At 40.8% G+C, this 16,213-nt stretch overlaps 1 pseudogene; it reads right to left on the bottom strand.

The window, feature by feature from the left end:
• Positions 1-12,698: 12,698 nt before the first annotated feature.
• LOC147423880 (uncharacterized) lies at positions 12,699-13,674 on the bottom strand (annotated as a pseudogene).
• Positions 13,675-16,213: the final 2,539 nt, after the last annotated feature.

The following is a 16,213-nucleotide window of genomic DNA, read 5'->3' as shown; positions in this document are numbered from 1 at the left end:
TATCCCAAACCATATTGGATGGCTACACAACTTTTCATGGGAGGGTATGAGTACTATTCCACCACCCATGCAATTTATTGTGGCCTTGTCATATGGTTTGGGCGGTCAAGGACCATACTATGCGCTAAAATGGGTCGTATGAGCCATATGACACATTTTAGCGCATAGTATGGTTTGGGACCACCCAAACCATATTAGATGCCCACAAGCCTTTGGACATGTGGGAGTGAGTACCATTCCACCTAGCACCCCTACAAAGTTTCACAGTCATCCCATATGGTATAGGCGATCAAAGCCAATAATATGTGCTAAAATGGGTCGTCGTATGATCCATACAACCCATTTTAGCACATAGTATGGTTCGAGTGTTGTAATTAAGGTTGCAGAGAAACACACACAGCTTGGAGAAGATGAAGGAAGCTCAAGGCACACAATAGAGAGTGTGTTACTTAGATAATACAATGCTCGGGGGGAAAAACCTCCTAAAGAGGGAAAAAATGCCCCGGCGGTCCTAGTGTGTTCACACACACCACTACCACATGTATATGGTAACAAATCCCCCCTGGAGTGAGGCGGTGAACGAGAGTTGGCACATGAGTAAAGGGAAGTGCCATGCACTGAGGACATGATCAGTCCACAAAGGGGAGTAAGCCCAAAGCTTTGCAGAAAGCTTCAAGCTTCTCACGAGACAATGCCTTTGTGAAAAGATCTGCAAGTTTGTCCTGTGTCGGCACATAAGCCAAGCTGATCTCTCCTGCTGAGAGCCTCTCCCTGACATAGTGGTAATGCACCTCAATGTGATTTGTGCGAGCATGAAAAACTGGGTTCCTCGCAACTGCCAATGCGCTCTAACTGTAAGTGTAGATAGTGTTGGTAGTGCTTGGTCCAGCACACAAATCAGCCATAAGGCATCTGAGCCATACACACTCAACCGTAGCTGTGAAGATTGACTTGTACTCAGTCTCACAACTCGAAGTGGCCACAATAGGTTGCTTCTTGCTCAACCATGATATACATGAACTACCAAGCATGAAACAAAAACCACTTGTGGACACTTGCATGTCAAAACAACCAGCCCAATCTGAGTCCAAAAAAACATGTAAGTCCGGCAGCAATGATCCCCCCTTGGGATAAAACAAGCCAAGATGTAAAGTGCCACTAAGGTAGCGGAAAATCCTCTTGATAGCCTGCCAATGCTTAGACCCTAGGCTATGCATAAATCTGCTGACCTGTGAGACTGCAAACTGAATATCTAGCCTCATGTTGCATACATAAATGAGGCAGCTAGCAGGAGTTTGATAAACCGTGACATCACAAGGATCGCCAGCATCATGTAGACTCAACTTCAAACCTGTTTCCATGGGAGTGGCAATAGGTTTGCAATCCTCAAGTCCAAACTTACATAGCAATGTCTCTATGTAACTTTTCTGACACAGGGCAATACCACCATCACACTGCTTAAACTATATACCCAAATAATGATGCAACAGCCCCAAATCTTTCATCTTGAAAGTAGCATTCAAATCAGCCTTAAATTCAGCAATATGTCTCTCATTTGGTCTAGTGATCAGCGACATAAAGAACCACAATGAGAAGTACATCACCCTCACGCTTTACATACAATTTTCTTTCTATTGGCCTGTTATGAAAGCCTCGTTTGACCAAATGAGTGTCAGATTTCTCATACCAAGCATGAGGAGATTGCTTCAACCCGTACAAAGCCTTATTACATCTGCACACTTTGTCCTCTTGTGCTTTTATGACAAAACCGCAAGGCTGCGTTACATAAACTTCCTCAAATATGTCACCATTCAAAAAAGCAGTAAAAATGTCTCAGCATCCGGCTTGCGTTTCAACTTGTATACCCACTTCGTACCAATGGCCTTTTTGCCAGGAGGCAAATCACATAAAGTCCATGTGTCATTTTATATAAGTGCATCATATTCTGATTGCATGGCAGCCATCCAATTTTCTGAATTCTGCGCTTCATCAAAACATAGAGGCTCCTCAACATCATGTAAGCTAGACAAAGCCAAAGCATAACAATCTGATGCATAAGATGCATGGCGAGAGCCTGAACGAGTACGACTGGACAAAGGTGCATCCAATTTACTGTCATGCAAAGTGTGCACCAGCCATTTTGGCATACCTCTAGCCTGCTCATTTTCAGCCCTTTCCTCATCAAGTACATCATGTACATCTGCATCAGTAATAGGCTGATCTGTAACATTTTTAGAAACCCCCATAGGCTGTACATTTACCTCATTGGAACTTACATTCATATTTCCAGCACCGAAAAGAGGCAACAAAGTGTCATAAGTGTCTTGTGAACTTACATTACTGTCTCTAGTACTTGACAACAAGGGCTGAACAATATCTTCCACATACACTACATCCCGTGAAACCAGAATACGTTTTGTTTGCGGATGATACATCTTGTAACCTTTTCTTCCAGCACTATAACCAACAAAAATACATTTGACAGCCTTATCATCCAATTTTCTACGCTGTGTTTGTGGCACCAAAGCACATGCCAAGCAACCAAAAACATGCATATGCTCAATAGAAGGCTTTCTATCATGCCGTGCTTCATATGGAGTAATAGACTGCAAAGCTTTCATAGGACACCTATTTAGTACATAAGTGGCACACATGATGGCCTCAAGCCAAAAAGAATGCGACAAATCTTGACTTTTGACCATACATCATGCCATTTCCGTAAGTGACCTATTTTTCCTCCCAACAACACCATTTTGCTGAGGTGTATAAGGCACTATACATTGGTGTTTTATCCCACGACTAGCCAAAAATACGTTGAATTCATGAGACATATACTCCCCCCCTTGATCGGAACGGAGGGTGCCCATAGTACATTTCGAGACATTTTCAACCATAGCCAGAAATTGTTTGAAGCACATAAAAACTTCGGACTTCGCTTTAAGTGGAAATAACCATTCATGCCTGGAGTAATCATCAATGTAAGTCATGAAGTAAAGGTAATTGTCCAAGGACAGAGTTTGCATGGGCCCACAAACATCACTATGCACAAGCTGCAACCTGCGTGTGGCCCAAACTGAACCATCCTTTGAAAACTTAGAACGCTGCATCTTACCCAAAATACAGCCTTCACAAACATTTTTGACAGGTGCTTCAAGATCCGGCAAAGAAGCAACCATATCAGATTTTTGCAAACACAGCAAACTGGCAAATTTCAGATGACCAAAACGTGTATGCCAAAGTTTTGCATCTAAAATAGCCCTTGAATCTGCAACTTCATTTGTAAAATTTTGTTCACACTTGAGCTTATACAACGCACGGCACAAAAGCCCAGATGCAACGATTTCATCACCAAAACTGAGATCATGAACTGAACATCTGCCATCCACAAATTTGACTACAAGTCCAAGTCTAGCAAGTGCAGATAGAGACAAAAGATTCTTCTTGATCCCAGGTACATAAAGTGCATCAACAAGTGTGAAAGAACTACCATTAGCAGCAGTAAGCACAATCTTTCCAACTCCTTGAACTGGTTAAGAGGCATTGTTGGCACAAGTGACAGAATTCCCATGAGGGACAGCCTCGAGAGAGGTGAACAATTCATGATGTGAGGTAATGTGCTTTGTAGCACCACTATCGAAATACCACACATGTGATTCTGTAGAAAAATGACAAGCATGCATCATGGACATCAGGATTGTAAGTGCACTCTATGCTAAAAGTCCATTCTGCATTGACATCAGCATCACAGTCTCCTTTCACAGAAGACTCAACAATGGCTGCATTTGTAGTGGAACCAGCATTTGCAGTGGAACCACCCTCTTTCTTCTTAGCCTCTTTGGCCTTCAACTTAGGACACTGCTTGATCAAGTGATCATTAGCTTTACAATAATGGCAATGCAAATTCTTTTTTTGCTTATCATCGGAATTGCCAGATGAAGTGCTGCCAGCAGAAGCATTAGAAACAGAGGTTTTGCCACTCGCAGTAGAACCATAAGAAGTGGCTGCATTGCTGTTACCACCCTTTCTTTGAGAAGCAATAAAAGCCTGTTCAACTGCACGCTGTCTAGTCCTGTTTTTTCTTGAAAGTGACTCTTGCAACAGCAATGTGCATAATGCATCAAACCTGACAACTTCTGGATTTCCTTGGGTCATAAGTCTCCAAGTACTAGCAAAATTTTGGTAATAATCTAGTAAGGCATCAAGAACAATCTACACAAGGGAATTTTTTGAAATGACTTCACCTGCAAAAATAAGTTGCTCATTGATATCCTTGACATTAGCAAGGAAAGTGTCCATATCATCTTCCTCATGCATAATCTTCGGCTCCAGCTCTTTACGCAGCAAAGCAATTTTAGCCTCATTGTGGCTTGCATAAAGACAGCCAAAATATCTTAAGCCTGTCTTGCATATTTTGCTGAACGGATGTGAGGAACAATTGTGTGCTTCACAAACAACGCAATCAATGCATGAGCCTACGCATCCTTTACATCCCAACGATCTTGTTGTGCCATATTAGGGAAAACAACTCTAATAGCAGCAATCCTTGTAGCAAGACCTGCAACATCTTCAACATCGCCTACATCCTTAGAGCCAGGACGTACATCAATGCCCTGCACAATATTCCAGACGCCTTTTGACACAAGAACGTGTTGCATCATATAAGCCCACATAGGGTAATTGTCCCCATCCAACCTGTCCTCTACAGCAAACATCTTGAAGATATCTATGTTGTTGTCAACCATGGTAAATGCTGCACCTAATGTGAAAACTGCTCAAAAATAGGAGAAACAGAGCAGGAACAACACGTGCTATATAGCACAAACCGTAGAAGATTGTAAGGCACCTGTTATGCAAAAAATGACATTGATAGAAACTCTGCACAAAATGAGGAAATAGCTTGTGCAGCACTACTTGTAGTGGAAACGGAGGCCAAAATGAGCCCGAAATATTTGTGGACCTGTGAACGCTCGCCAAATCTCACTAAAATTGGAGAAAGTGAGCAGGTATGTGCTGGAGCAGCTGGCGACTAAGCCCGGGAGGATGCAACCTGCTCTGATACCAATTGTTGGAATTAGGGTTGCAGAGAAACGCACATAGCTTGGAGAAGACGAAGGAAGCTCAAGGCACACAATAGAGAGAGTGTTACTTAGTGTGTAATGGAAAGATAGATAGCCCTAGAGTGATGGGCGTATATACAATGCTCGGGGGAAAAAACCTCCTAAAGAGGGAAGAAAGGCCCCGGCGGTCCTAGTGTGTTCACACACATCACTACCACATGTATATGGTAACATCGGGATCGCCCAAACCATATCGGATGGCCACAAGACTTTGTACAAGTCGAGGTGAGCACCATTTCTTTACTCCTATAATGTTGCAGCAACCATCTGATATGGTATGGGTGTTAGATTTTTGGCATCTCAAGTGAACTACCAATGTGATTCCATTATTTAGTTTGGTTTTTAGGTATTTATTTCACTTATTTTCCAAAGTCTTAGGTAGGGCAATTTATTGAGATTGCTATATAAGAAACCCCTTGCCTCCATTGTATACACATTTAGCTATTCATTGCCAAGGTTGATTAGTTCAGGAGACTCTCTCTCTCTCTCTCTCTCTCTCTCTCTCTCTCTCTCTCTCTCTCTCTCTCTCTCTCTCTCTCTCTCTCTCTCTCTCTCTCTCGTGCTCACTCCCCTTGGTCTCTACGCTTCCGCATCCTCAATTTCGACATGGTATCAGAGCCGTGTTGCCCTTGAAGCCCTTGGCGTGGAGGAGAATGCTTGAAGAGAGTATATCTCGTTGTCGGCACCTCACTGTTTCCCTCCTACTGTCTCCCTACGTTGCAAAATGTTGTCCCAAAAGAGCCCCACTAGCCACCGCTAGCGTTTCAAAACGTTGGTGTTTTGCAATGGATCACCTCCAGTCGGCACCAATTCCCCCCTTTTCTTGTGAAAGCGTTTTAAAATGCTTTCAATATCTCCTACTGTGCACCCTATCAATGGAACCTCGCCCCTCCCATCTGCGTTTTGAAACGTACTGCAAAGGCAGCCCGTGTGGTGCCACCATCCCTCCCTTGCCTGCGAGTTCCAAAGGCGCTAAGGCCAACGTTTTAAAACGCAAGCCCAGTAGCCAAGCTTGGTGACAACAGCTCCCTAGGGATTCCTTGGCATCTCAAAACGTTGTTAAGCCATTAGTGAATCCCTTCTCTCTAGCAAGCGTTTCAAAATGCTGTTGATGGCAGTCGTGGACATTAAGGAGTAGTTTAGAAAGATTTTTCTTGGGAAGAGGCCCTTGCTGTGCAAAGTGTACGGGAGACACTTGGTGTGGCTTGGGACAACAAAAAGGCGGGAATTTGGAGTTGAAGGGAGGAAGTTTCCCGGAGTGGGTTGGGAGACGGGCGAATAGAGTCTGGAGCAAAAGAGAGAAGATTTTGTGTGGCTTGGGATTTTTTGCGGCCTATTGGAGTGCGAGAAGGTACACGATTACTAGGTTTTGCAACTTCAACATGGCACCCCCTTGCTCAAGCACACACGATGACAACGACCAAAAGCAACAAGTGGCTATGGATAATGAATCGTCAACCATTTAGAGGCCTATGCACCGGCACAATTCTCGAGGAACCCAGCAAATTGTTTGGCTCAAGTTTGTGAAGTCAAAAGCAAATGATGGAGTTTTCTAGAGGAAAACAGAAAAGGTCAGTTGGACAAGGATGGCAATACCAGTACTCAGTTAGTTGCCTCAGTACCCACGAGGTACGGTCAAAGTTGTCATGAATGTGACTCAACACTTTGTTTGGCTTGAGAGTCTGGCAAAAGTATGAACTCACAAGAAGACAAGGATAAAGGCAAGCTAGATAGAGATTGCGGTAATAAATATTTGACAGAGGATATTGACATGACACACGTGGCAGTGGCCACAATGGCCTCGACGTCAGATTTCTAGTCAAATGATAGGTCTCACCACTAGCTTCAGCTAGAGAGAGGCTTGTGAGTGGCAGAGAGGGGCAATAAATTCTCCCTATAATTAATTTGGACCCTTGTGTTGGAGTTCACATTATTGGTGTTTGGATCTGTAGGTCGGAGTTCAATGCACATGCATATGGTAGGGAACCAATCAGACGTCTAAAACACTATGGATGAGTGCACAAATTCATTGTTGTTGGTCAGATCATGGACATGATGTGTTCCATAGTTCATTATCTTGGAGTCTTATACTTTGGATTTGATGTGTTCATAGTTCACAAATGGGGATTATTGGATGTAGTATGGTCTACAATTCAAAGTTTCTACAAAGGCAACCAATGCTCAAGATGGAATTACTTTCAGGTACAGAGTTGAGGAGATCAAAACTGAGGTGTATCCAGTAGTCCAAGGCCTTCTATTGGGGTCTCCATGGTAGCTTCTTCATTGACTTGGTCTCACTATTGATGTCCACTATGAGTTGTAGAGAGGGTGTTAGAGTTTTGGCATCTCAAGTGAATTGCCCAATGTGATCCCATTATTCAGGTTGGCTTTTAGGTATTTATTTTTATTTTACTTATTTGTCAAAGTCTTGGGTAGGGCAATTTACTTGCTATATAAGCAACCCCTTGCCTCCATTGTATACACATTCAGTTATTTCATTGCCAAGGTTGATTGGTTCAAGAGACTCTCTCTCTCTCTCTCTCTCTCTCTCTCTCTCTCTCTCTCTCTCTCTCTCTCGTGCTCACTCCCCTTGGTCTCTACGCTTCCGCATCGTCGAATTTGACAATGGGTAGTCAAGGCCCATATTATGTGCTGAAATGGGACATATGGCTCATACATGCCATTTTAGCACATAGTATGGGTCCGGACCGTCCAAACCATATTGGATGGATGTGAGACTATTCATGAGTATTGGGAGAACAATTCACTTATTCTTGAAAAGTTGAATATCCATCCAATATGGTTTGGGTGGTCAAGGCCTATACTATGTACTAAAATGGATCGTATGTTTTGATGACCTATAGAAGAATGGAACTCAATTTGTGGTACTTTAGGTTTGAGTGGTGTTGAAGGGTTCCCATAGACCTATCCTATCATTTCCTTGATTTTTGAATCATTCCAAACTTGAATAGCTAAGAGAACATTGAGTGATTAGTTAGTATGAGGATTGAATGTATGCCTGATAAATGAGTGTGTAATGTTGATTCATGATTTCTCTTGTGCGCATAGGTTCACCACACTCTGATTCACACTCCAATACATATATGTTCCCTATCAAGGTCACTTCCCTAAGTACTAACATTGTGTATGGTAGAGCCAGATAGCTATGCTTTAAACGTCTGTCATGTCGATCTGCTAACATTGACACCATTGCTTGGGAGTGCATGATGAATAAAATGTCAAGGAGGTTTTATCTATATTTCAAGGACCCCACTTTGTAAAGTCTCATGGTCATCCGATATTGCTTGGGTAGTCCCAACCCATACTATGTGCTAAAATGGGTTGTATGGCTCATATGACCCATTTACATAGTATGGGCCTTGACCTACCATAGCACTTAGGATGGTTGTGAAACTTTTCAAGGAGGGGTAATACTTCTCACTTCCACCCATGAAAATTCTTGTGGCCATCCGATATGGTTTGTGCGGTCCCGACTCATACTATATGCTAAAATGGGTCGTATGGCTCATACGGCCTATTTTATCGAATAGCATGGGTCTTGATCATCCATACCAGTTTGGATAGCTGTGTAACTTTGTACAAGTGAGGGAATGGCTCTCCACCCCACCCTTGAAAATTTTCACAGCCATTCGATATGGTTTGGGTAGTTCCAAATCATACTATATGCTAAAATGGGTCGTATGAGCCATATAGCCCATTTTAACATATAATATGGGCTTTGACCACCTATATCATATTAGATAGATGTGGAGATTTGCATGGGTGGTGGATTGGTTCTCAAACCCACCCATGTAAATTTTCACAGTCATTTGATATGGTTTGGGTAGCCTAACCCATACTATGCGCTATGTCTCATACAATCCATTTTAGCGCATAGTATGGGCCTTGACCACCCATACCATATCGGATGGTTGTGAAACTTTTCATGGTTGTATTAATGGTGATTGTCCCTATATGTGTATATTTTCACAACCATCAAATATGGTTTGGGAGGTCCCGACCCAAACTATGCGCTAAAATGGGCCATATGAGCTATACGACCATTCTAGCGCATAGTATGGTTTGGGACCACCCAAACCATATTGGATGGCCACAGGGCGTTTCATGGGTGAGGGTGAGTACTATTCTCCCATCACTACAAAGTTTGAAATCCATACAACATGGTATGGGTAATCAAAATCCATAATATGTGCTAAATGGATCGAATGAGCCATACGGCTCATTTTAGCACATAGTATGGTTCAAGACTGCTCAAACCATATTGGATGGCCACATGACTTTGCATGGATGGGGGTGAGAACTATTAATTCACTCATGCAATTTTGCACAACCATCCAATATGGTGTGGGCAGTCAAGGCCCATACTATGTGCTAAAATGGGACATATGTACAACCCATTTTAGCGCATAATACGGGTCCGGACAGCCGAAACCATATTAGATGGCTATGAGACTTTCCATGAGTGGTTTTGAGAACCATTTACCCACTCTTTCACAGTTTAATAGCCATCCAATATGGTTTTGGTAGTCAAGGAAGTCAAGGACCATATTATGGGCTAAAATGGGACATATGGCATACAACCCATTTTAGCACATAGTATGGGTCCAGATCCAAATATCAAATATCCATGAGACTTTTCACGAGTGGAGAGAGAACTATTCCCCCACCCGTGAGAAGTTGCACAGCCATCCGAATTGGTATGAGTGGTCAAGGCTCATACTATGCGCTAAAATGGTCCGTACGAGTCGTACGACCTATTTTAGTGCATATTATGGGCCTTGATATGGTTGATATGGCCTTAATATGGTTGATATGGTTTTTCTCCACCCCTAAAAATTTTCATGGACATCTGATATGGTATGGGTAATCAAGGCCCATAATATGCGTTAAAATCGGACATATGGCTCATATAACCCATTTTAGCGCATAGGATGGGTCATATAACTCATTTTTAGCGCATAGGATGGATCGGGACTGCCTAAACCAAATCGGATGGTTGTGAGACTTTGCAGGAGTGGGTGTGAGCACCATTTGTGTGATCAAGAGTCATACTTTGTGCTAAAAGGGTACATATGGATTAAACAACCCATTTTAGCTCTTCTATCATGGATTAGGATATGATCATCTGGTATTGTTGGCTCTTTGGCCATGTACATAGATCTTTATGTGGTTGTCTATATTTTCATCTATATGATTAAATTTATGGCCATATAGGTGGACCTTTATATGGTCATCTACATTGGTATCCTTTATATATGTGTACCTTTAGCTTTATGGCCATATATGTAGACCCTTATATGGTCATCTACATTGGTATCCTTTTATAATGGATTAGGACATGCTTGTCTATATAGTTTCTATATGGATGTTTATATGGTCCTCTACAACTTGATCTAAAATGTTGCCTCTATGGTCATCTATACAATTGTCTGCATGGACATATACATGGTTGTCTATGTGAATCATCAATATGATCCGCTAATGTCATCAATAGTGTCATCTTCAATGCTATCTTTCTATGGTGGATTAGGATATGATTGTCTTTATAGTGGCTCTACGGAAATCTACATTGCCCTCTATACGGTTGTCTACTTTTTCATCGATATGGATTAGCATATGATTGTCTATAATATGGTTATCTCTATGACTATCTACATGGGAATTTATATAGTCCTCTACATTGGCATCCATATGGTCATCTAAATACAGTGCTATTATTTTTCCATAGATCACATATATGGTAGTCTATATAGTTAGTTCTATGCTAGTCTATATGGTTAATTCGACGATTTCTATATAGGCATACATATGGTCATCTATATAGGCATACATAGGCTATTATTTTTCCATAGATCACATATATGGTAGTCTATATAGTTAGTTCTATGCTAGTCTATACGGTTAATTCGACGATTTCCATATAGGCATACATATGGTCATCTATATGGTTGATGGTATGATCCTCTATATGGTTGCTTATACAATTTCTCCAAGCCCTTTTAAATGGTTCTTTGTATGGTTAACTAGATTTTTATCTATATGGACTTTCATATTATTTTCTATATCATCATCTTTATTGTCGCATATATGGTCGACCAGATTGGTGTCTACTTAGACAACTAGCTCATCTTCTATATGGAAAAATAGATTTTCATCAACTAAAATTTAATAAGAAAAATCTTTCTTTATCTCTCTCTCTCTCTCTCTCTCTCTCTCTCTCTCTCTCTCTCTCTCTATCTATCTATCTATCTCTTTATCACAAGGGGATCCAAGGGGGTAGAGGGGCTCTTATATACATTGTATGAAGAGAGAGAGAGAAAGAGAGGGAAAAAAAGTCTCAATAGAGACAAGGAGTGAAAGAGATTTGATCCATACATTCTTTGAGTTAGACATTCATTAAGATTCTGGTCAAAAACGTCCATGCACACATGTGGGTCCATGTTCAATCATCTTAATAAGTCTTAGGCAGTTCCACATAACTCTCGAGTTGTGTGGCATGAAAACAGTCGAAGATGTGTCCACGTAACTCACCGAGTTACGTGTGGTAACCACATAACTCGATGAGTTATGTGGACAATTGACATGTATGCTGTGTTGTTGTTGATAGTTCTTCCAAGGCGGTAGCCATGTAACTCACCGAGTTACATGGCCTGCCTATGTGACAATCTCATTGGCTTTGCTACATAACTTGTTGAGTTACATGGCCTCTCTACATTGGCATTGCCACGTTAGTCGAAGAAATTTTGTGGCAATGCCACGTTCACATCTATGTGGGAATAATCTGTTGCCTTTGTGGCATGACCACGTCACTTGGCAAGTTATGTGGAGCCTCTTACCAATAACGCATCGAGTCCTAGCAGTATTCCATGTGTTGCAAGTTCCTGCTTCGGGTGCTCGACGAGTTAGCCGCATTGTGGAGGTCACGCTTGGGTGCCGATTGCGAGAAGTGGATATGCTCTATCTTGCATACACCCTGTTATGCCACTTCACTTGTTTAAAAAACCTTGTTGATTGTTTCAATGTCTTAGGAATTGGAGCCTTCAGAGTAGACTCCACCTTCCTAGGATCAATAGCCATCCCTTCTTTAGAAATGATATGTCCCAACAAAACTCCTTTACCCACTGCAAAGGCACACTTTCCTGGATTCAAGGAAAATCTTGCTTTCCTACATTTCTGCAAACAGAGCCTCAAATGTCCAAGATGTTTTAGCTTTTTCCCCAAAACACTAAAATCATCTAGGAATACTCTCATGAAATTTGTCAAAAAAAGTGCAAAGACTTTTTGGACCCACTTCTGAAAGGTAGGTTGCTCATTCTTCGAGCCAAAACCAATGACATTATAGGCAAACACTCCCCATTCTATAATAAAAGCACTTTTATCATACCTTCCATTGCCATTTTTATTTGATTATATCTAATAAGACCATCCAAAAAACCTATACCTCTCATGACCTCCTACAACATCCAACATGGTATCATAGTAGGGAAGTGGGAATGGATCAATGACTATTGCAGCATTCAATTTTTGCCAATCTACAAATACTCTGAATTTTCCATTATTTTAAGGAACAACCACTATTGACGATAACCAAGTCACCTTATCCACTGGATAGATAAAACCCACTGCCAAAAGTTTATCCAATTCCTTCTTCACTAATTTCTTTGCATAACTAGGGTTTAGCATATACCTCTGTTGCACCACTACAAGAACTACATCTGTCTTCAGGTTAATAATGTGCTCACGAAAGGCTGGATCAACTCCCTTCATATCACTATAATGCCACGAAAAGACATCTTTGTCTTCCTTGAGTAATTCCTGAAGTTCACTTTTAAAGCCTTGACCCAAATTGACATTGACTTTGACCATCCGATCCCATCTGATCCTAGGTTCATATCATCCAAATCATCATGCTTCACTCTTGAAGATTTGTTCAAGTACTCTTTAAAATCCTATTCTGCCTTGGTTTTTGCCCGCTTTTGTTCCTCCTTCACACCAACTTCCTCCTATAATAGCTTCTTCTTTCCCAAATTTTGCTTAAAGTTACCTACTTTGGAGTATCTAACACATACCTATATGCAATATGTTGTACATCTACCTCAAATATTGGGATCACGAAAGAATTTACTCACAAAAATTCCTCCTCTTTATCCTGTCAAGCTTTGGAGCCATATTTATACTCTCTACATGTAGAGGCATGCAATTGGATGAAAGATACTCACTGGGCACCATCCTCATTTTGACTTTTTTCTTTCCCTACTTAAATACCACATTGTCATCTCCCCAATGTTGTTTAACCTTTCCTTCTCTAAGCCAAGGTCTTCCCAATATCATTGGGTATGTCTATGAAAACTTCTCCAGCTTGAAGATAACAAAATTCCCTTTAAACTTAAGTCCCCCAATCTCAATCTGCTAGTCCCTGACAATCCCCAAGGGTCGAGTGAATTCTTCTCTGGTCAACCGTGTTTACTTGGAAGGGGGCAGGATCCCATTTAGTGATATTGAGTTCCCTGCAAGTATCTTCTGGCAAGCAACACATTCACCCTAGATCCTCCATCAATTAATGCTCATGGTATATATAATCGCCCCATTTTCACACCAATAATAGAGACTTTGTAATCCACATCAGCAGGTTCCAATTCAGCAACATCAAGATCCTGAAATGTGACTTCTCCTTGCTTCGGACCCTTTTAATGACCTCTTGCATACTGCTAAGCAAACCTTTAAAGAAATTGATCAGCAAAACTTAGGACCAACTCCGATATCTTTTTCAGGCTAATTTGAGTAGGAGCATCCATCAAAGCCTCAAGGAGTAGTCAAGACATTTTCCAATAGCTGTGAGTAAAGAGGGAGAGCTTAAGGTTTGTATATTTTTTTACCATGGTTTTAAGAAACCAATTGTATTCAAAGTAATCCATGTATAAGTTACACATAAGGGGGGAGCAAGAAAAACCCATTGGAATATCGAGACATTGATTGTAGCATTGGCCACCAAATTGTACTACACAGTTAGTAAGAAGCCATGAAATGATATTACATAGCTTTTGTTCACTAAAGTGCGCATGAGGTAATAAATTAGCCTTTCTTATCCACTTGGGTTTACTCACAAGAGAAATGTAAGAGAGTCCTCTCGAGTTGGCATTATTAAATGCTATCTTGATCATTTTTCTTAAAATGCTTTTGAGTCCTAGATCACCGTTAATGGGAATGTTTTCATAACATTGAGTGATATCAATAGAGAAGAGATAAAAAATTTGATCAAGGAGGTTAAGTGTCACTTCAGTAAAGTTTTTAATGAGCCAGTATGGATTGTAATGGATTTTAGGAAAATCTAAGCACATTTTTTTGTTTTTTTGGCACAAAGCATTCAAACTCGTTTGCCTTTAGTAATAGTTGTGAAAATACCATTAGAGGCGTCTTAAATCCATTTGAATTTATGTTTGTGGTATTTATAAGTTGGAAATAGCACAGGTAGTTTGTTTCATCTATTGGGTAACCTATATTACTAAAGTGATCTGTGATAAAAGTGATGGCAGCATTAGGAGATAAGTTGAGTGAAGTAAACTCATCCTTGCCAAGACGAAAGTGAGCAACTTTCCATGCAAGATTTTTGTAGATAAAAGTAGGACAATTAGCAGCCTTATCAGGACCAACATTGAACCAGTTATGTGAAAGTCTCTAAAAATTCATGCTAATATTAGGTGTGATTCAAGAACTTGTAGTACATAACCAATCATGTGGTAAGAGAGTAATTTTTTTGTAAAAAACACATTTTAACTAGATTGGATATGTCCGATAGGACTGTCATCTCTAGTTGGAGAGTGAGGATGGGTTTGTAACCTCACTCCTATCTTATTGCAAACATAGTGAGAACCACAAACATAATTGTCAATCCATGGGACTAAGCTGACTCGAGTAGTGCATAGACGCTACAAGAGGTTTTCAATATCTTGGAAAACAACAGACAACTCGCATCAAACTCTGGCTACACTCAAACGAACGAAATCACCAAAAGCTAGTCGCTAATCGGTAAACCAATCATAATCGTTACAACATCAAAAGACATCCAAACGTTACAAAACTTCTACGACATGTTTATAAGACCTAACCACACATTCTTATGGTCTCAAATCTCACTTTAGGTCAAGTGCAAAAATTGCAATTATTAACAGCAGTGAGTTTTTGACCTAGTTGTTTTCGACCCAAAATGCATTTACATGCTTAACAATGATGCCCCCATATCCCGCCTATACTTATTTTATGCTTTTCTAGCTTAAATTCCTACTTATGATGAAATTAGGTCATGGATCGGTGACACTAAAGGCTACGGATTACCATGAAATGTTTATGTCAATGCGTAGAGCTCTTACCTGCAATTGTAACGGAATAGACGCCACTGCAATGTGACAACCCGGAAGGGAGTAGGAAGCGCGAGAAGAAGAGAAGTGAGTGTCGTTAGCTCACGCTGCATTCTATTATCCAAAAACTTCTAGAATACCTACAAAAATTGGCTTTTATACCTTAGCCAAGGTTTTTGTGGTCAAAACTTATAATCTCGGAGCTCTAACCAAAGATAGGTTGATACAATTTGGAAGCTTGTAGTCCCGACTCATCAATTACACTGTTTATCTAGAAAGTAGGAGTTCCAACATTCCCGATTTATCAAAATAATAAGTTTTTTTTGCAATAAAAGCTCCAAAAAATGTTATCCGAGTTAGCTTGATGCTAACATTTCCCCCCTCCTCGATTGTGTTGTCCCTTGACACAGCTTCATGGACTAAAAGTAGTCTTTGGGTTGACGGCTAGCAAGGCAGACTTTAAGCGCATATCTTTAAGTTCACTGGGCTAAATAGCGAGCAAACCTTGATGTAAGTTTGCTGATCACTGGCCCAAATATCTTTGTTCGCCATGTGAAGAAACCTGTATAGAATGCCTCTTCAAATGTCAACATATTGGTAGATGACAGAAACATACATCTGGCCTACAAGTTGTAGAGGACTTCTTCTGAAGGCTGTCCACTTAAATCATAGCATAGAACTTTGTTGCCTTCGAGGAAGACATCCATGGTTCTCTTTCTT

Source organism: Adiantum capillus-veneris, chromosome 26, assembly GCF_014529385.1.
Source record: "Adiantum capillus-veneris isolate H3 chromosome 26, ASM1452938v2, whole genome shotgun sequence".
Lineage (NCBI taxonomy): Eukaryota > Viridiplantae > Streptophyta > Polypodiopsida > Polypodiales > Pteridaceae > Adiantum > Adiantum capillus-veneris.
The sequence above is the reverse complement of the archived record's forward strand: the minus strand, read 5'-3'. Positions and strand labels throughout refer to the sequence as shown.